Source organism: Rhinatrema bivittatum, chromosome 1, assembly GCF_901001135.1.
Source record: "Rhinatrema bivittatum chromosome 1, aRhiBiv1.1, whole genome shotgun sequence".
NCBI classification, from domain to species: domain Eukaryota; kingdom Metazoa; phylum Chordata; class Amphibia; order Gymnophiona; family Rhinatrematidae; genus Rhinatrema; species Rhinatrema bivittatum.
Genome location: NC_042615.1, coordinates 30501678 through 30522347, shown reverse-complemented (window position 1 = coordinate 30522347; position 20670 = coordinate 30501678). Strand labels below are relative to the sequence as shown.

The 20670-nt window shown below is 45.0% G+C and overlaps 1 long non-coding RNA gene across 1 annotated transcript in view; it reads right to left on the bottom strand.

Annotated features, from left to right (window-relative positions):
* The window catches only part of LOC115079840, a 59359-nt gene that overhangs the window by 24408 nt on the left and 14281 nt on the right, over positions 1-20670 (bottom strand). The window contains exon 2 of the long non-coding RNA XR_003853397.1: positions 9439-9681. This is a non-coding gene — a long non-coding RNA (uncharacterized LOC115079840). The remainder of the gene's footprint in view (positions 1-9438; positions 9682-20670) is intronic.

Genomic DNA, 20670 nt, shown 5'->3' with positions numbered 1-20670 from the left:
ACAAACAAATGTGAGTTACCATCGCTCTCTCAGACCTTTACCTGGAACCAGGTACTCGCTCCTCGAGGGCCTAATCCTTTCCAGCTCCTGAGCTTACTTGAGACCTTACGTGAGTTTTGTCATCTAGTTCTATTCATGAACTCTGCCTACTCTGCCTACTCACTTTCTACAGTTTCTCAACAGCTCAGCCATCCTGGGATCGTTGTTCCAGTACCTGAGGGACTACAGCCCTGCCGGGCATATCAGCTCACTACTGCCACTTCTGGTGGTTTCAAAAACCTGTTTAATAAAAGAACTAATGTGTGTCTGTCTCCATGCTCTAGCCTAGCTGGTGGTCCCTCTCGGGGTATCCTCCCGGGAGCGTTGTCATCTGCCATCAGCCCAGGGATCCACCCAAAAGGATATCAGATTGCTGACTCCTCCCTTTCCAGGAGCCCGCCTCACAGAGCTTTCTCTACAGATTGCTCCGCCTATCTGATTGCTCCTCCCATCAAGCATCAAGCATCTCCTCCATAATAGATTGTTAACTCAAGCAGCAGATATATAACAGATTGCTATCTCCCTAGCACATCGCTAACAGATTGATTACACCTTTACAGCAAAATACTACTCTGTGCAGCCCATTTTCAGTTTTAAGAAGAATGCTAAAGCAGCTAGGTGCGAATAAACCATGCTCCTGGACAGTCCCCACTGCCTGGCATGCACTGTGTAGCCAATCACAAGATCCTCTTGAACCTGGTGACCTGACCAGCCATTCGAAATGAGGAATACCTTCACTCTGTTGCAGTTGCATATATAAGCATTTCATTTGGATGGAGTAAGCGATCCTCACTACATTTCATGTGCTGTCTGGTTCAGAAGGACCATAGCTATTCTGGGACCTCTCTACAGATTAGCTCTGCTTGTGGTGCCAGCTTTCTGAGCAGGGATCACTGAAATTGACACTCTCCAAGGGTCTGTTGTCCAGATCTCAGCTTGGCTTCAATTTCTCTGTAGCAGAATCCCATAAAAGGATATTCAGCTCATTCCCCTGAGCAAAGGAGTAAAGAAGAGCATGGAGACATCTGGGTCATAGGCTTATCTTCCCAATGACCCCAGAAGGGAAACTGTTGTATTTATTGGTCACATAGTTGTTAAAAATTATTTCAAAATCTTACAGTACAGGATCATTGCCATTCCTGTCAAGTAGGCAGAAGTGGAGTGTGGCCCTACTCCCCAGGGGGGTAGAAGTGGCCTGAACTACAATCACATACTCTGTCCTAGTTTCATAGTCCAAGTCTACCAATGCTGTCAGATCACCATTAAACAGATCTAGCTGGAATATTTCAGGGCTATTGCCTTCAACAATTTGGTACATGATCTAACCATTAGTCCTTCATCGGAGTCAGTGGATGAAATTCTATCAGTGATGGACCCAACATAGCTGTTTTCTTCCACATAGATGACCACATCATCCCTCTCAAGACAGGTGGACTGTCATTGATGTCCAGAACAGTGATATACACATCTACCAGAGCCGTCAGGACCAGGCTGCCCCCATCCATTGCATAGGCCCTCAGGTTGTACGGAGGTACATTCTCACAGTCCAAACTGTGAAAAGCTCTGCTGATGCCTGAAGTGGGCTCAATGTAGAAATCTCCATCTCCATCAACCTTTTTCATCCTCTTTCATTGAGGACATAGTCCCAAAGATATTTGGTCATACTAGTGTAAGGATGGGAGCACATCATCAAACACTGAGCCCTGGTAGCGGTCTCGCAGAAACTAAAAAAATTCTCATTGGTGTTAAGGATCAGAATTTCCACATAAGTAGTATCTTATTTTGAGGGATATCATTATCTCTTGCTGTCATAGACATGATGTATGAGGCCTGGTTCTCATAGTCCAGTTCTAAGAGGGTGGTGTTGGTGCCTGTGTATGGATCAATGCGCAACTGTGGAATGTTGTCCTCCATAATATAAGTTATCCTGGCATTCTCCCCCATATGCTCATCAGTGACACTGATGGTTACAATGGATGTGCCAACTGACTTGTCTTCACATACACTCACTGTGTAGTGAGAGCTCTGAAAGAATGGCCAGTTAGTATTGGCATCAGTGACATTCACAAAGACCTGCATGGTGTCAGAGAGAGTACCATCAGAATCAGTGAGAGTGAGCACTGTCTCTCCTGCTTATAATCCAGGGGCAAGATAAGCATGATCAAGCCTCCAGTACTCTGGCTGTTGATGGCAAAGTGATTCCAAGTGATGCCACTGGTGATCTGTTTACATCCCTGACCACAGCAGTGAGGGTCAGCACACTGCTACCCTTTGCTACATCCTCATTCAGACGCAGGTGGTATACCTCTCAGTGAAGGTAGGATTGTTGTCATTCAAAATCAACACAGTGATGGCCACATTGGCCTCCACACTACAGCTTTAGTGTTCCATAGTCTCATGGTCCCGCTCCTGAGACACTGTAATCCAGCCTGTGTTGTTATTGATCTGGAAAGGACAGTTAGATGAGATGACCACCAGCTGGTACTCTATATGGCATTGTCCCCAGCATCGGTATCATTAGCTTGGATATGGATAACAGAAATAGCCAACAGGCACATATTCAAGGGCTGTGGCCTTGGAAGGGTAAGTTCACAAAAATGGGGGAATTGTCATTTACGCCCACCACCTGCACCTGCGCCACACCAGTTTTGTTGATAAGCGTGGGGCCGACTACCAACTCGGAGCTTGATCCCCAAGGTGTATTCCCTGATCATCTCATAATCCAGTTGGTTGATAACATCAATGTTACCAGTGAAAGAATGGATGTAGAATTAACCTTTGATGTTACCACTGACAATGCTATAATGGATGACAGCGTTGTTGCCCCGTTCCCTGTCAGAGGCCAGCACCTGAAGGATCTGAGTGTTCACAGGCACATTTTTAGGGACCTGTGCTAAGTACCTTTATTTTTTTTTACTGAACTGTGGATAGTTGTCATTTCATCCTCCATAGTGGCGGTGGCACCCTTGGCACCAGGATCTTTGCTCTGCTCAATGGCCTCCACAATCAATTGGTATTTTGCTTCAGACTCGCGGTTTACAGGTGCTCTTGTTCTCACTACCCCCAACCTGGAGTTGATCTCAAAAACAGCATTGTCCCTATCCCTGTTGAACAGCCAGTAAAGCATGTTGACAATGAAAGGGGCATCACCATCGGTGGCCCTGATGGTCAAGACCTCATAGCCCACCAAATTGTTCTCCTGGATGGTCTCACGGTACTCAGTCTGCTCGAACACAGGCTGGTGCCCAAGACCGTGAGGTAGGTGGCAGATTCATCCACAGAACTCACCCAAAGCATGTGCGAGTTCATAGCCTCCCAGTCCAGGGCCTACACAGTGCTCATACTGCCTATCTCCCAATTGAGAAAGTAGTGACTGTACCAGCCATCAAAAAGTGCATCCATAAAGTACTCCAGCTGGCCCACCTCTCCTTCATCAGGGACAACCGCCCTTAGGGAGATAACCTGGGTGACAGCCAGCTCGTTCTCAGGCACAGACACCTGGTAACTGGACAGCTAGAACTGAGGGCTTGTGCTGGCAATCCTGCACTGCCAAATCCCTGATTTGTCCTGCCACTGAGCTCAAGAACCCCCTCCTCCTTCACACTCAGCTCTACCTGGATCCAAATCTTGCCAGCACGAGACAGAGCAGTTCACCCCCATGCAGTTCGCCCCACTGCCAGGGCTCCAACATCAGTCCCCCGAGATGAAGAGGGCAGTCACAAGGTTGTTGGTGCTCCTCAGCTCCTTCCCAGTGAGGAGGTAGAGCGGGCTCGGCAGAAGTATGGAGTGGCGGATGAGGAGATCGGGTGGCACTCCGGTATCTGCTCACTCTGATGTTGCTCCTCTCGACCGAGCAGGCAGAACAGGTCCTGCATTTAGAGCTGGAGGCTCAGGTGCAGCGCCGTGTCCATGCCATTCTGGTGCACAGAGAGGGGTGCTTGGCTCCAAAGCCACCGTGTGAAGTCCACTGGCGGCCACAGCCCTAGCACTCCCTGCTCCTCCTAACACATCCAAAGACCCCCGGCACTGTACATCCTGCACATCCAGCCTACCCCAGTGAGAGGCCAAGCCGCAGCACAGCTTTAAAGCAGGTCCACGGTGCCACCAAGCAGGAAGGGGAGACAGAGGTGGGTAAGGATCAGCAGTGTTGGTTCTTACCGGTTGGGTGCATGAGGGTTCTCTTAGGTCTCACCACTCCTTCTCCTCCACTCTCTCTTCCTGTATCTCTCATCTGTGGTCCTCTACAGTACCAGACTCTTGCCCTAGTGGACTCAGGGGAAGGAGATAACTTTATTCTTAAATGACTAGTGGAACATCTTAGGATCCCCACTTCCACTTTGTCGCCTCCTCTACTTCTTTCATCCATCTTGGAGAACCCTTGCCAGGAGAAGTAACACTGTGTACCGAACCAGTGTGTCTACATACTGGTGCTCTCCATACGGAGACCATATCCTTCTTTATTTTAGAGAAGGCTATGCACCACATAGTACTGGGATTACCGTGGATACAACAGCATATGCCCCAATTTGATTGGGTCACTCTGGAACTGTCAAGTTGGGGTCCCTACTGCCATAAGCAATGCCTGACTGAGGTTAAGCCATTACCTTGTATGCCTACCAACCAGTAATGCTGGGCTTGCCACCTCAATACACATCTTTTCAAGATGTCTTTTCAAAAGAAGCTGCAGATATACTTCCGCCTCACAGACCCTATGACAGCGCCATTCGTCTTAAGCTGAATATGGAGCCACCCAAGGGCAGAGTGTACCCCTTGTCTGTGGTAGAGAACAAAGCCATGTCTGAATACATTCAGGAGAATCTCAACAAGGGCTTCATTAGACGGTCTAAGTCTCTTGTGGGTGCAGGCTTCTTCTTTGTGGGAAAAAGGATGGCACATTGTGTCCTTGTATAGATTACAGAGGCCTTAACGAAATAACTATTAAGGACCGTTATCCCTTGCCTCTAATTTCAGAACCTTTTGATAGACTACAAGGAGCCCAGATCTTTTCAAAACTGGATCTGAAAGGAGCAAACAACCTGCTTCACGTTAAAGCTGGCGATGAATGGAAGATGGCCTTCAACACTTGAGATGGCCACTTCGAGTACTTAGTGATGCCGTTCGGCCTATGCAATGCTCCGGCCGTCTTTCAAAATTTAATGAACGACATCTTCCGAGATCTCCTCTATAAATGTGTTATCTACTTAGATGACATCTTAATCTTCTCAGAAGACATCACCACTCACCAAGAAGATGTCAAGAGAGTACTACAGAGGCTTCATGAGAACCATCTATACGCTAAGCTGTCTAAATGTGAATTTCATAAGGAATTAGTGGCTTTCCTAGGCTACATTGTCTCCAAAGAAGGTTTTCAAATGAACCCACAGAAGCTGGAGAGTATCAAGAAATGGGCACAACCCACTGGGTTAAAGGCTCTCAGATGCTTCTTAGGTTTCACCAACAGGACCTTCATCAAGAATTACTTCTCATTCACAGTACCGCTGACCGCTATGACAAGAAAATGTGCCAACGTGGCTAATTGGTCTCCCGAAGCGATTGCTGCATTCCAAAAGCTGAAGGATGCCTTTTCAACCAAGCCATGTCTTCAACATCCAGACCCCTCAAAACCTTTCATCGTAGAGGTTGATGCCTCAGACCTTGGCGTAGGGGCAGTACTAAGCCAGGTTGGTGATTCTAAGGTCCCACATCCATGCTCATTTTTCTCCCGTCGCTTTTCTCCTGCCGAGAGAAATTACAGAGTTGGAAACAAGGAACTTTTGGCTATAAAGATGGCATTCGAAGAATGGCGCCCTTGGCTCAAAGGAGCGCAACTTCAAGTAACAGTCTTCACAGACCATAAGAACTTGGAGTATCTCTGCCACGCACAGCGCCTGAACCAGAGACAAGCAAGATGGTCGCTGTATTTCAACAGATTCAACTTCATTCTCAAGTATTGTCCAGGAGACAAGAATATCAGAGCTGATGCTCTTTTACGCTCCTTCCTCTCCGAGGATGTACCCGAAGAGCCGCAACACATCATTGACCCCGAGAAGGTCATATTGGCAGCTACCCATTTGGTGCCTGCAGGAAAGACAATCATACCCAAGAACCTCAGGAAAAAGCTATTGGCTTGGGCACATGACTCCAAACTCTCAGGATACCCTGGGCAATGAAGGGCGTTGTCTAAGCTGCAAACCTTTTATTGGTGGCCCACCATGAAAGAGGACACATTCACCTACATTGCTTCCTGCACAAACTGCACTAAACAGAATATGCCACCAGGATATCCATGGGGTCTCCTCCAACCCTTACCGGTCGCTGAAGAACCATGGATACATATTGCCACTGACTTTGTGGTAGATTTACCATTATCAGGAGGGAACAACACCATTTGGGTAATTGTTGACAGGTTCTCGAAGATGGCACATTTTTTGGCTCTCCCAGGCTTACCCACCACCATGGAACTCGCCTGATTATTCATCACGCACATCTTCTGCCTGCCCTAAGCATATAGTCTCCGATCGTGGAGTTCAGTTCACAGCTAACTTCTGGAAGGCATTATGCAAAAAGTTCGATATAGCCCTTGACTTTACATTGGCATATCATCCTCAGTCCAAAGGCCAAACATAAAAGATGAACAGGTCACTTAAACAGCTCATTCATGCCTACATGAACACCCGACAGCTTTCCCGGACACCGATTAATTCTATTCAGCCAGATTCTACCACTTCCACATGTAAAAATGTTATTACTAATGTAAATACCTATACCTAATGTTATTCTCTTTCTTTTCTTCTCTCCTCCCAGTTCTATTACCTTGTTATTTGTAACTGCTTCCTTCTACACAAATAGGTTATTTAATTGTTTACTGTACACCCCTGTTATATGTAAACCGGCATGATGTGTTTGCAACATGAATGCCGGTATATAAAAATTTTAAATAAATAAAATAAATAAATGATTGGAGTGAACTTGGGCAGAATTTGCCATAAACTCTCATCCAGCAACATCCACTGGATCAACACCATTTGAAGTGGTCTACGGATGACTACCGCTATCACCACTGCCACTTCCCTTATCAGTGTCGTCCCCAGCAGCTCAAACAACTGCTACAGATATCCTTCAACTCTGGACTCAGACTAAAGAGATGCTTATGAAAGCAGGAATACGAGCCAATAAAGGATACGATGCTCATCACTGCAAGGCTCCAGACTTCAAGCCTGATGACAAGGTCTGGCTTTCAACAAAACATTTAAGACTCAAACATCCTTCAGCTCGTTTTGCTCCTCGCTTCGCTGGGCCATTTCCCATTCTCTGATGACTGGGCAACCTCACCTACAGTCTGAAGCTACCAGCTACTCTAAAGATCCACAATGCATTCCATGTCTCACTATTGAAACCAGTGATACTCAGTGAATTTTGCAACGAGATACCCAACTCTACTCCAGTAGATGCAGAAGAAGACATGGAATACAAAGTTGACGCAGTTCTCGATGTAAGAAAACAAGGCAGAGTATTGGAATACCTCCTGTCTTGGGATGGTTTTGGCCCAGAAAACAACTCTTGGACTCCTATGTCCAATATCTTGGATAAGAAGATGCTACAGGATTTCCATCATCTACATTTGCAAAAACCTAGACCTGGTAGGTCAATATGTGGATGCCCTTTGAACGGGGGTACTGTTGCATCCGTCGGTCTTCGATGGCTTCACCCCGCTTGTTGCACCCCTATCTCGTCTCCTCCCGCTTACCTGGACAAGATGGCTACTGCAGCATCATCAAGCCGACTTCTCTGGCATCCCCGGAATGGCTATGGTGCAGCCGTATGCCATTGCTCCTCCCAGGTACCTGCTAGGGTGCGCGCACACGCGCAACCCACGTCTAAGTACGCCCAGAGGCGCGAACCTCAAGGGTGTTCTCTCATCTGACGTCACGCCAATCCAGGTATATCTACTTCTCAAGATTGCTAGCTCATTGAGTTGGCAAAGGCTCGAATAGACTCAACTGTTCCTGTCTGCGCTACTCTGCCGCTTCCCTGTTGCCCTTCGGGGTTTTACTACTAACTTGGGTACCCGCTCCTCAGGGGCCCTCTGTTCTATTTTCAGGTGCCATTCAGGGAACAGGTACTCATTCCTCGAGGGCCTGCTCTCCCTGCCTCAGTGCCTGTACCTACGACAACTATCTGGTGGAATCGCATCCATAACAGCTAACACCGAGTGAGTACTCTAATATCTCATCTATCTCATCCACAGTAACCCTTGCTGCGGAACCTCCTGACATCACCTAGGAGAGAAGGGCTCCCTCTGCCGAGGTCCCTGAGACTACAACTCACCACTGCCACCTGGTGGCTATCTTCAAGCTGTATAATAAAATAGTTCAATTCCGGTGTTTTGTATATAGAGTCTAGCCCAGTGCTGTGGCTCCTCACGGGGCTCCTCCCCATGGGCGTGGCCATCTCCAGAGCACCCAAGGATCCACTAAAACACACGTAATAATAACAGCTCCTCTCCCCCACACACCTGGCTGAACATATACGCACTTGGTAGCCAGGTGCCACCCTCCGCATACAGAACAGGCATGCCGGAACTTACAGCTGGGAAATAAGAATCTCCACCACACATCTGCACCACCCATATATAACCTAACAGGGGTTCCTGATTTCCCAAATCCCCCAGGTTCCGAAAGGAACTTCCCTGTTTTTCTCGAAAGGAACCTCCCTGTTCCCACCCCCTGTCCACCTTACTACCCCCATTATGCCCTTTGTTTGTCATCTGTGTTAACCGCAGATTGATATTATGTGTGCTCCACATCATAAAGCAATTCCCCTCCATTTTATCATGAAACCGCTTGTCGTATTTCAACAAAGCCCACCCCTCATAGTCCTTAAACGTGCCTAAAATGTTGTCAGTGTATGCTAACAAAGACCCATATTGTGTGGGATCGAAATGCCCCACCACAATCACTAGCCGAAGACAACATCAGACCCAATTCACCACATTCCTGGGAAACTTCTTAGGAGCCATGCTATCCTTATCCTTCTTCTTCCCCTTCTTTTCCCCTCCTATATTCCAAAAGCTGAAAAATATCATTATATATGTGCTTCTTGATCCTCCTCTGCAAACCCTTGGGAATGCCTTGCCTTCCCGCAACGCTGTCAGCACTTCTAAAGCAGAGGGCCCCATATCCTAGTCCGGACCTCCCCTTCAGCTCTCCACTCTGCTGGTCGAAGCTTCACAGAGCCCGACAGTGAGGAAGGAGATGATGACTTATGCCACCCTGGAACTTTTCCATCCCATCTGCTGCCCCCTTGCTCCCATGTACATCCACACCCCCTTGTGCCACTGCTCTACCCTGTGCCCTCCACCCCCTTGTGTGGCCTTACCAGTACCCCTGGAATTCTCACCCTCCGTTGACCTCTGCTCAGCCCAGTCTCTACTGCCAATGATATTATGCTGATTCCTGCAGCTCTTCATCCACATGCTCTGATGCCAGTCAGTTGCATTCGAGCCTTCTGAAATCCATGCCGTTCACAAGTTCTGCTGTTGGTCAGCTCTATTGGAACCTACTGCAGTGCCTGCAGGGAAATCCAAGATCCACAAAGCTTCCTGCTGGGAGGTACCTGGATGTTCACTGACTTCACTGGAACCTGGGAGAAGAAAACATACCAGCACCATGAACTCCTGCATCTGAGCCTGTGCCTGCCATGAAACTTTGCTCTGATTAACATCCTCTCCCCACCCTGCATCCCACCTCCCCCCCAACCTCCCATGGGCTAACATCACACATCCCCATACAAGGAACCTACTTCAGCCCTGCTGACCTCCTTCCAAAACCCCACATCCCCAAACCCCCTCCCCAAACTATCCCAATCCAACCTCCCACTACCACTCATCCCTGAGGCTGACCCAGAGCTCCCCCCAGGAAACCCCTGCCAGCCTGAGAGAAGACCCAGCTACCCTACCATTCAGGCCAATTGGGCTGATACCACACACCCTACATAATTAGCAGTTAGTACCATAAAACTCCCGATTCCCTGGAAGTCATTCCTAGTGCTCGGACCCCAAAAAGGAACCCAAATCCAATGGAGCAGCTCCATTGGATTTGGGTCTCCCCGAGGTGCCCACCAGCTGTCTTCTCTGTCCAGCATGAAAGCTCAACTCCCTGATCTTCCCCTTACATCTTTTAATTCCTCCAACGCGCCACCTCGGACCCACTCGCCCGTTACAGCAGTGTACTCCACTGGGACAACTATCTCATCTCTACTCTGCATGCTCGCCAGTTCCAACAGATCGCCTATCTTCATCATCCCGACTGATGACAGCACTGGCTTCTCCCACGGCCCGAGCACTAGGCCCCAGAATTGTTGCTGCACTTGACGCACCCACGACACCATTCAACTGAGCCTTCACCCCGCTCGCACACTCCCCAGCATCGTGCACACCGAAAACTCCTAGCCCCCATGCACTCTCACTCTTGCTGTCACCACCAAACCTTCCTCTACACCCAAATGCAGAATCAGCCCATCTACCCCTGAATTTACCTCACTCGCCACCAATGGGCCTGCTCCACACCCCACTTGCCTCTCCATGACCGCTTCATCTCACCTGACAAATGGAATTCCTGCCCCTCAATGCCTACTGCAGGCCCTCTGTCTTTGCCTCCCCCCCCCACCCCCCAGGACCGTACCATGGACACAGAAAAAAACATAAAAAAGGTAAACACATGCAAGGTGTGCCAAACGAGCCCTGCACCGCTGAGAGGGAGAAAGCAACGGCTTCCAACGGACATTTGAAGGAAAAGTCGCCAAACTTCTCTCCCTTGCAGTCCAATCTACACCCCACACCCTATCAGCACTGCCAATCAGTGCACATACCCCATCTCTTCACAAATAAACAGCCGTGGAACCTCAAGGCTAGGGATTTCTACCCCAACCCTGCTGGACTACCCAGTAGGAAGGGTAAGCAAATGCCAGCCCACCAGCATGTTAATGGTGGCAGAGTGGGCTTTGCCCCCCCAGCCTTGAACTTAGCTAAAAAGGACCCTGAAGCAAGGCCAGCTGATCGTGGTTTTGCAAACTGGTCATTGCTTTCTATTTCATGGTAGGTAAGTCCTATGTACGTTACCTAACAAAAGCATATTAGTAGCAGTTAGGTGGTGTCCTGCTGTTAGGGTTTTTATTGTTCTGGTTTTAACCCAATGGTAAAAGGTTCCAGTTCTGTAACAGCACTTTATGAGGACATTCAGCATGCATGCCTACAAATCTTTGCTGTAGCAGCAATGCTGCAGTACTAATATGGTGTTATTTCAGAGTATTTTACATATATAAATTGGAAATGGCAAATCAATGTACATTGACTTAACACTGAATAATGACTCTCATTGTAGTGCAGTGGATTTGCCTGCCCAGCAAAGGAAGGAAATAAATTAAAAGAAATATGTCTCTCTAATCATCAGATAACTATTAATTTGGAGATATTACAGTTGTTCTAAAAGAAAATTATCCATTCATCTTTTCATTTCATTTTTCTTAAACTACATTAAAAAAAAAAAACCCAACCAAAAAAAAAAAAATGTTTTAATGGATTCAACCAGCACAGAGCAGGAAAGGGGGCATCAGAGTGATAATGAACTGCAAATTGAAATATGAAAGTCAGAGCACTGCAGTAGTGAAGAGGACCAAAAGAATGCTGCATTTCATTAAGATGGGAGTAACAAGCCATCAAGGGAAGTCAGTCATCCTTTGTAAAAAAAAAAAAAAACGTTCTGCTTGGAACTTACTAATTCTAGTCATCTCAACATCGGAATGTCATTGTGATAATTGCCAAAAAAATAAATAAATATATATATATATATATACAGTGCATGATCACAGTTCTTTTCACAGTAAAGTACATTTTAGAAGTAGGGCAGGTTGGCAACACTGTAGTACTTTTACTAAGCAGACAATGCTTAGATTTGAAGGCTGGCACTACAATTCAGTTCAAGATCATGTGCCTCCTATTGTTTCAGCCGCTTGCAGTTTGGGGGAACTTTTTAGATACAGGTTCAATCGTGAAACCACATGTTGCAAGGGTTTGTTAATCTTACATGGGGGCAATAACTGAAACCACTTATTTAGAGGCCCGATTTACATGCTGTGGACTATAAGACTGTTGCAATACTTTATTTGTTGGGTTGCCTAAAGTGTTGTGTGGATTTTATGGCTTGTACAAAACAGGGCAACACAGATGCTGACGGGAGTGGGTTATCATGAGCAAACAATATTACCCCAGCATTTAAAACATTACATTGGTTACCTCTTTGTTAACATTAGTTTTTAAGGCCTTTAATGTGGATGGATATCCTTTAGGTGATCTAATCAAAGCAGATGTAGCTCTCGAGGCAAAAATTTACTTAATGTGCCTAATTTTAAGAAATATTGAACACAGGAAACAAGAAAAAAAAGTTTTTTTTTCCATTTGTAGGACTTTCTTTGTGGAACACTTTAGATGTTCAGTTAAGAATGGAAGAGGATTATTATTGTTTTAGGAAAAAGAACCAGGTGTATGCAAGATGATGTTATTGTTTTTATTTTTTTGTTGTTTTATATTATGTGTGTGCTGAATGATATTATATATTTTGTTTGTACTCCACACCCATCATTTTGCTGAAGGTAGAGGATCATAAGTGATTTCAATCAATCAATCAATCAATCAATAAAGTGTTTTGACCTGGAACTAGTGAGACCGAGAAAAAGATGTACTACATTGTGAAGATTCTTTTGGAGATTGTCGGAGTAGATTATATGGCAGTCATGGCTTTGAAAGCAGAAGACTAAGGCTGAAATACTACATACCACCTCAGAATAACTACAGCACCTGAACTGTAACTCACTTTGAGCTTGGGTTTGGGAAAGGTGAATAATTAAATCTCAAAAGTTAAAAAATGTAAATCCAGATTCTTTCTGACTCTTGACAAACGCACCTGTGCAGCTTGAAAACCTGACACTGGAGGATTGAAGGTTCATTAAAAAAAATAAAAAAAACTCAGCAGCAAAGGGAATGGAAGGGAGAATCAGCAATAAGATCTGTGGGAAGTTGATGGGGATAACTTTGTTTAAGAAATCAGAACGGAAATGAACCCCTCATTGGATTGCTGGCATAATAAGATGCATGAAATTGCTGATATTGAAAAATATTGATATGATTTAAACAACAGTCTCCACAAATATGAGCATAGTTGGGAGTCCTTATTTGGAATACTGCAGAAAACGACTTTTGTTTGTGTTGAGATTTGTGCTATATGTTGATGTATATTACTGTACTGCAAACTGATATGTTTTGATGATGCCCTATGCAGAGAGTTGCTCCTTTTATTGTATGCCCGAAATGTTTTTTTAAATAAAGAGTTACAAAAAGAAAAAAAGAGATCAGAAAGGCAGACAGAAGCAGATAATTATTACATTGGAACTTCAGGGAGAAGGAGGTTGTGAAGGCCAAATAAGAGACTGAAGATTTTGGGCTGTAATCTGGCTGACCAGAGCTGCCCTTCTAGCCAGTTAGGGCTGAATATCATACTAACCAACAGCATTCAAACACCAACTAGAATTGCCGCTCACCTCATCCCTTTTTAGATTCACTGAATTTGTTTGATTTGTGATTTGGACTAGATATATTGAGTCGGTCAGCAGGAGTGTGTTTTTAGCCAACTAGGTTTAACTAGCTTAAACCTGATTTTAGCCAGATACATTTTTTGAATATTGACCCCATATTTATTTATTTAAAACATTTATATTTTGCCTATTTTAACTCTATCTTGCTAAGTGGACCCCATAATGTCTATGGTATTTTTATTTTAACTCCTTTCTGAACCCTGCAGAATATATTTTTGTCAGACCTGAATATCTCCTGAACGCAACCTTTTATGAAAGAATATTTTTGGGACAACTCAAATATCTCCCCTCTGTTTTCCAAAGTATGGTTCAGAAGATGAGTGGCAGGGTAAATCAATCTTATGCAAATTTTATTTCTAAGGACAGAGATTAATTAAATGATTTATTAGAATAAAATGTTTTATAGGATTTTCTATCTTGATACAACTAAATCTCAGTGCCCGCTTTCAACGGGATCATTATGTATCAGCCCCTAAGATAAGCATTGGGTAAAGGCAAGGGTATATTGCTCTTCTTTTTCAGTGAAGGAGTGTGTGGTTAGATCTCTCAATTTGAGTAGTTACCAAGAGGGAACCAGTTACCAGAAGTGCTCTGGAGAGTGCTTGCCCTTAGTTTACTCACTCCTGCCTCAGTCTTCTTGGAGATGACATTATAAGGATTAGGGCTGTGCATTCAATTTTGAACAAATGACAAATCAGTTGAGGCTATTTTCTGTTCATGTGAACCAAACATTAGCCTTGGAAAAATATACCTGAAAAATTTTCGGAATATATGTTATGCGAAAAAAGAAAAAGGGTCTTCTATGGGACCAGGCCTCAGCCTAGTCCCATCCCAGGGATCCAGCCCAACGTCAGAGCCTGTCACAGAATCTCAGGACTAGGCACAAGACTTAAGCCAGGGTCCAACATTGTGGTCTGGATAAGGCTTGGTCATATCCAGCCCCTGGTGTCAAATCTGTGCCTAGGCCCGGGCCTCAACCCTCGAGATACAACCTCTGGCCAATCCACAGCATTGTATTTAGACTTAGGCATAAGTCTGAGTCTCGGCAACCTTGCCATGCTTATGGTCTTGCCAAGACCCTAGGTCCCATGCTCAGTGACCGAGACCTGGACTCATTAGGATGTAGCCTAGACCTGGGCCTCTATGACTGAGACCTGGCCTTAGGCCAATTCCTGCCCTTAGGCCTTTAGGCTTCAAACTCAGCGACTGGAACCTGGACTCAGCTGGGCACTTCTGCTAGGCTCAGTCCTAGGCCCAGGCCCAAGCCTCAGAGATGGTACCTTGGCTAGGCTGGGTCCCAGCTTCAGACTAGCGACTAGGCTTTATCTCCTTGGCCTTGGAAACTGGGACCCAGTCTTGAGTCAGGCCCAGGCACTTGTCCTCAGCTGGGCCCTGTGATCGGGTCTTAGACTCAATATTTGGTAACTGGCCCATGTTGAGGCCCTGGCATCTGTTCTAGACTCAGTCCCAGACTTCAGTGACAGGGCTCACCCTCGTCTTGGCCCCCGCTGTTACAAGCCTTAGAAATAGAACTCTCACCGCATTGGACTCCAGCCCAGGCTTTGGTGACTGGGACCTGGCCTCGATCCAGACATCACTACCTAGGCCTCAATAATGAGACGCAGACTTGGGCCGAGTCCCTGGCACAATTTTCTGTTACAGTGGTCTTCCCCCATTGACTTCACCATAAAGCAAATAACAAGTAAAACAAATTAATTAAAACATTTCTGAAGGTTGAAACTAATGTAACGAATTGTGGTACCCCCAAAATTAAATTAACAAACTAAAACAAACTAATTTTCCCTGTACATCCCTAATAAAGATAGGTTTGGTAGAAATTGTCTTATGGCGTTGGGGTGTACACTAATTCAGGGAAAGCCTGTTTCACATAGGAAGTTATTCTTAATGTGTGTGGAGATACACTGGGGCGGAGAGGCTGTCTCATTTGCAAGCAGATGATCAGGGTCCTGCAAAATGTTTCTCTGGACATTTGGGCTCATTGATCTCTTGTTGTTGTCAGGGGTTGTTTATGAAAAGGAGACCCACATCTGAATTGACATTTTGCTTTCTTGACTACCCCAGACACTTACAGTAACTACACCTCCCCCATATTATCAATGTGTTAATTCAAATCATATTATTTATTAAAGGCTTCATTTTCTAAGTGATTTATGTACATAAAGCCCTCTTTCATGTGTATAAGTGGCATTTTTTTGAAATCAGTCAGGGCTCAGTGCACATAAAGGCTTGTGCATAAGTTGGCTTTGTGCATGCTTCTACAGGCTTTACAAAGCAGTGTTATGGGGATGGAGTTAGGGTGAGGAAAACATTAACATACATACTTTCAGTTTCCAAAAGTGGCACATAAATCTACAGAAACACATTTATCCTTGCTTGTTAGCAGGCGTGCATGCTGGCACTGCTTCCATACATATCCTCAAATTTTCAAAACAGACTTGTGCGCATAAGCACACTGTGAAAATGTGTCCAGTTGTTTGTGTGAACTTTGTATTTGCAAACTTTAGCCCTAGGCAGATCAGTGAAAATGACTAGGGTGTGCAAGCAAAGCATTTTAGGGACTTTTTGTTTCATTTTTGTCTTTTATTCCTGTTGTTTTATTAGTTTTATCTTAATTTAGTGCACGCTAATTTTTCCTTGCCCCATTATGTATGAAACCACATTGACTTGTTGTTTAGTTTAGCATACATGAAGATGCATATAGCATGAGGTATGAATTCCTAGAATAAAAATTGCTAAGGTGTTTGGAATCCAAAACTTTGGAAAACTTGGAACAGTGTGAAAATAACCTTTGTTCCTCCCACTGAAAGGAATACTCGCGCAAGGGACTTCAAAAGACAAACTTAGGGTCTGATTTACTAAATCGTATTTCCATTTACACAGGACAGGAAAAAGGCCTGAGCAAATCAGGCCCTTAATGTACTGCACATAAAAAGTTTCCAGGACAATAGTCTGCACTAACATGTCATGAAACTCCTGTAGTTATAAGGGGTGATGAATTGCTGAGATTTGATTTTTTACAGTCCTGCTGAAGGCAAGGCCCATCTTGCTGGTAGCAGTTTACACTAGGTTGCAGTGCACCAGCTGGAACAATCCCTATGAAACGAAATACATTCCATCTGCAAAATATTTCAGAACTTTTAAATGCTAAGATTTACACTCTCTCGTGAGGGCACAGATGGAGACAATGCTGTCACTGCAAAGGTTGCTAGTAGAAACAGATTGAGTCCTATAATAAGACTGGACTTCTAAGGGCTACGAGTGCACTCTACCTAACAAGTGATGGCAGGAGGTGTCCCTCACAGTGATAAATGCACGGGCTGCGCACTGCATCTCATTTCAAGCTTTGGCAGGCTGAAATAATATGTTAATGAATTAAGACATCTTGAGGCTTGTAATAGGATGCCAGGATCAGTTGGTGTTCCTCCATATCTATCTTAGTTCATCCCATTTACCATTTCACTTCTAATCGAAAGACACGTGTACCACCGATGCTTGCCTGACTGGATCCACATGAACTTAACCAATATTTTAAAGCTATTGAATACAAAAAGAAAAGCTGCATCCTTTTGTAACTGATTTTTTTTTTTAATTCAATACCTTTACGCAAATGAGTGAGAAACAACAATGCTGGAATTTCAATTGCATGCAAAAACAAAACAAGAAAAGAACAAAGGGAAAAAAAAAAAAAAAGAATGATTGCTGTGATAGACTAGACAAGGTAAATTGGAGAAATAAGGCTCACTCCCAGTATATTGAAGAGAGAAAAGGTCAATGCAGAAGAAAAATATTAATATGACTAGAGAAAGAGCTTGATTACCTAGGCTTTCTTTTCCCATATCCACAGAAGGCCATATTTACTAAAGTACCTATTGTTTCTCATCTGTTATCAGATGGATAAAGTCCACAAAATAACTTGTATAAAAAAAACAAAAAAAACCCACCCCTGATGATAGCTCCCAAAGTGCTATTATATTTAAATAACTAGATGAATGGGAAACTCATACATGAACAAACTGGCACTTGTATTTAACTATGCCAATACTTGTGCCCCAATATAATCATTGGTCCTGATGTTCAAATTTTTTTTAGCCTTTTTCAAAATAGAAGTTAAAATATGATAGTATTTATTAGGGATGTGCAGCCCCAAAATGTTCAATTTGGTTTGTTTTTTCTTTTTCATTTTTATTCTGTTATTTTTTTTTCCAGTTCGTTTCTTTAGCCAAACTGAAAAATGCATTAAAAAAACAACAAACAAATCGCAAAACAAAAAAACATGGGCCTCTGGCAGCCTTGGCTGGCCTTTCCAGACCAAACACCTTCCCATAGCTGGGCCTAAAAATGGGCCAGGACCAGCAACAAGTCCTGGCCTCAGGCCAAGCTCAACACCTAGGTCTAGACCTGGGCCAGGCCCAACATGGAGGTCTAGGTCTGGGGTTGGTCTGGAGTCAATTCCTTGACAAGTGCCAAAGCTGGAGAGTTCCCATCTCAGCCCCTCTTTCCTGCTTTCCAGCTCAAGTGTCGGGGGCAGGAGCAAGGGCCAGTTGCTCTCACCTGCATCAGTGTTTGAAAAATAATGCCGTCCATCTGCGGAGGACATTAAAGTGATGTCCCTTTAGCACTTCTGCTGGCACAGAAAGCATACTTTTGTAGTATGGCCATACATTTCTATAACCAGTGAGGGAGCATGAAGCACCAACTTAATATTCCAGGCATATTACACAGCAAGGTGGAAAGCATGGAGTTGACAGTTGGTGGTGGAGGAGAAGGGGCAGCAACAGGAGGTGTGCTATGGTACCGAAGAAGGTTCATATCATCTCTTCAGCCGGTGAATATTTTGGGGGCCAGTTCCAATGAATTACTACTACTATTACTACAAACTTCTATAGTGCTATATGACATACGCAGCACTGTTCAAATACAATGGTGACTTTGGATGGGGAGGGCCTGGAAAAGCTGTCGTTTTTTTGGTGGATTCTTCTTCCATGGAATGCTACCTAGATAGCCTTTGTTGGCTTTTTAAGGAGAGGGAATTTGGATCAGAAAGGTCATGTGCTATTCTGGGGGGTGGGCTCTTCTATGCTAAATGGATCTTGCAATTTTGGTCAGTTAGGAAGGAGGATTTAAATCTGCAGGATGTACATGGTAAATGATGTGTGCTCTTTTTAGTGTGGATCTTTTACCATGTATCAGCTCTGCATCTCATTAAGCTTCAGCTTTTGAAAGGTTTACATGAGGGATATGTATTCATTTGAAACAAAATGTGTAAAATTCAACAAATAAGGCCATTTTCGGTTTATTCTCAATGGAACAAACTGAAAATACACTCCTCTGAAAACACCTGAACATTTTTGGTGATTTTTTAATTTGTGTTTTTAGAAAAAAATTAAAAATTAAGCCTCTGGCAGGACAGACCATGGCCTTCTTCCATTATCAAGGCCTAAACTAGGCACAGTGCGGAGACCTAGGTCTGTCAATGATACATAGGACTATATCTGGCACTGGGGTCCGCCATGAGGCTTGGCCCATAGTGGAGACCTAGGACTTTGTCCAGGACTGGGGCCCTGTCCAAGGCCAGGTCCTATCCTTAAGACCTAGGCTGAGTCTCAGCACTGGGGAATGGGTCCCATCACCAAGGTCTAGGCCTAGGCCCAGTGCTGGGGCCCAACCTGAGGCCCACACCTAGGAATACTTCATTCGCCCAAAGACTCAGGAAATTTGCATTGATTTCTGAGTCTCCAAGGAAACAATAAAACATTCTGGTCCTCTCTACTACTCTAGACACCCCCCTTCAGTAAGCCTGCAGGTAAGGGAGAGGTAAGTCTGGAACACACACATTGTAGGCAGCATGTGGAAAGAAACTACAGCTGTGATTCCAGGATTTGAGACTCAGCTGAGGGTAGATTAAGGGTGAAAAGTCTGTGAACTGTGACTTATAGGGGGATGGGAGCAAGGAGAGGGTAGTATAGAGAAAGTTGGTGGGATGAGGATAAAAGTGGGTAGACTCAGAATAATCTAAGTAAATATTTTTTTACAAAGAGAGTAGTGGATGTATGCAACAGCCTTATGATGGAGGTGGTAGAGACAAGAACAGTATCTTATTTTAAGAAGTATGGCACAGGTACAGCGGATCTCTGAAGGAGTGGTAGGGATAGTAAAGATGAGCAGTTGATGTGGATGGGTAGACTAGATAGGCATTATTCTTTCTTTGATAATCACCAGCAACCTCAGGTTAACCACAACTCAAAAGATTCCAGGCCAAGTCCCATTGCTGATGCCTAGGCCTTGTTGCATCCGTCGGTCTCAGATGGCTTCGACCCTTGTGCCTCACCTTTTTCTCAGCTCTTCCCCCTAGCCTTGGGAAGATGGCTACTGCCATGTCTGCTAGCTGCTCTCTATGGTGTCCCTGGAACGACTATGGCGTTGCCTACCTTCATGTTTCTCCCAAGGGCCTCTTAGGGTGCGAGCGCATGTGCTACCCACGTCTTTATTCCAGCTATAGCGCGAACCTTGGGGGCATCCCCCTCAAGTAACGTCACGCAATCCAAGTATTTAGCCTGTACTTGTTTGCTAGCTCATTGAGTTAGCAAGGATTGGACTCATCCGGTGTAAGCTACTCTGCTGCTTCCGTGCTGCCACTGGAAGCTCTCTCTCTGCCCTTCGGGGTATTTTCTAACCTGGGTACCCGCTCCTCTGGAGCCCTCTGCTTTATTTCAGGTGCCTTACTGGGATCAGGTACTCACTCTTTATTGGCCTTCTCTCCCTGCCTCAGTGCCTGTACCATCTACTTCTTCCTGGAGGAATCACCAACCTATAGCTGCCATCTAGTGAGTAATCTAACTCTCAGTCTGCCTCATCTACAGCATTGCCTTGCTGGGAAACCTACACCAGAATCCCCATATACCAACGGGGTGAGACGGGTTCCCTCTGCCGAGGGTCCCGAGACTGCTACCTCTGGATCAACTC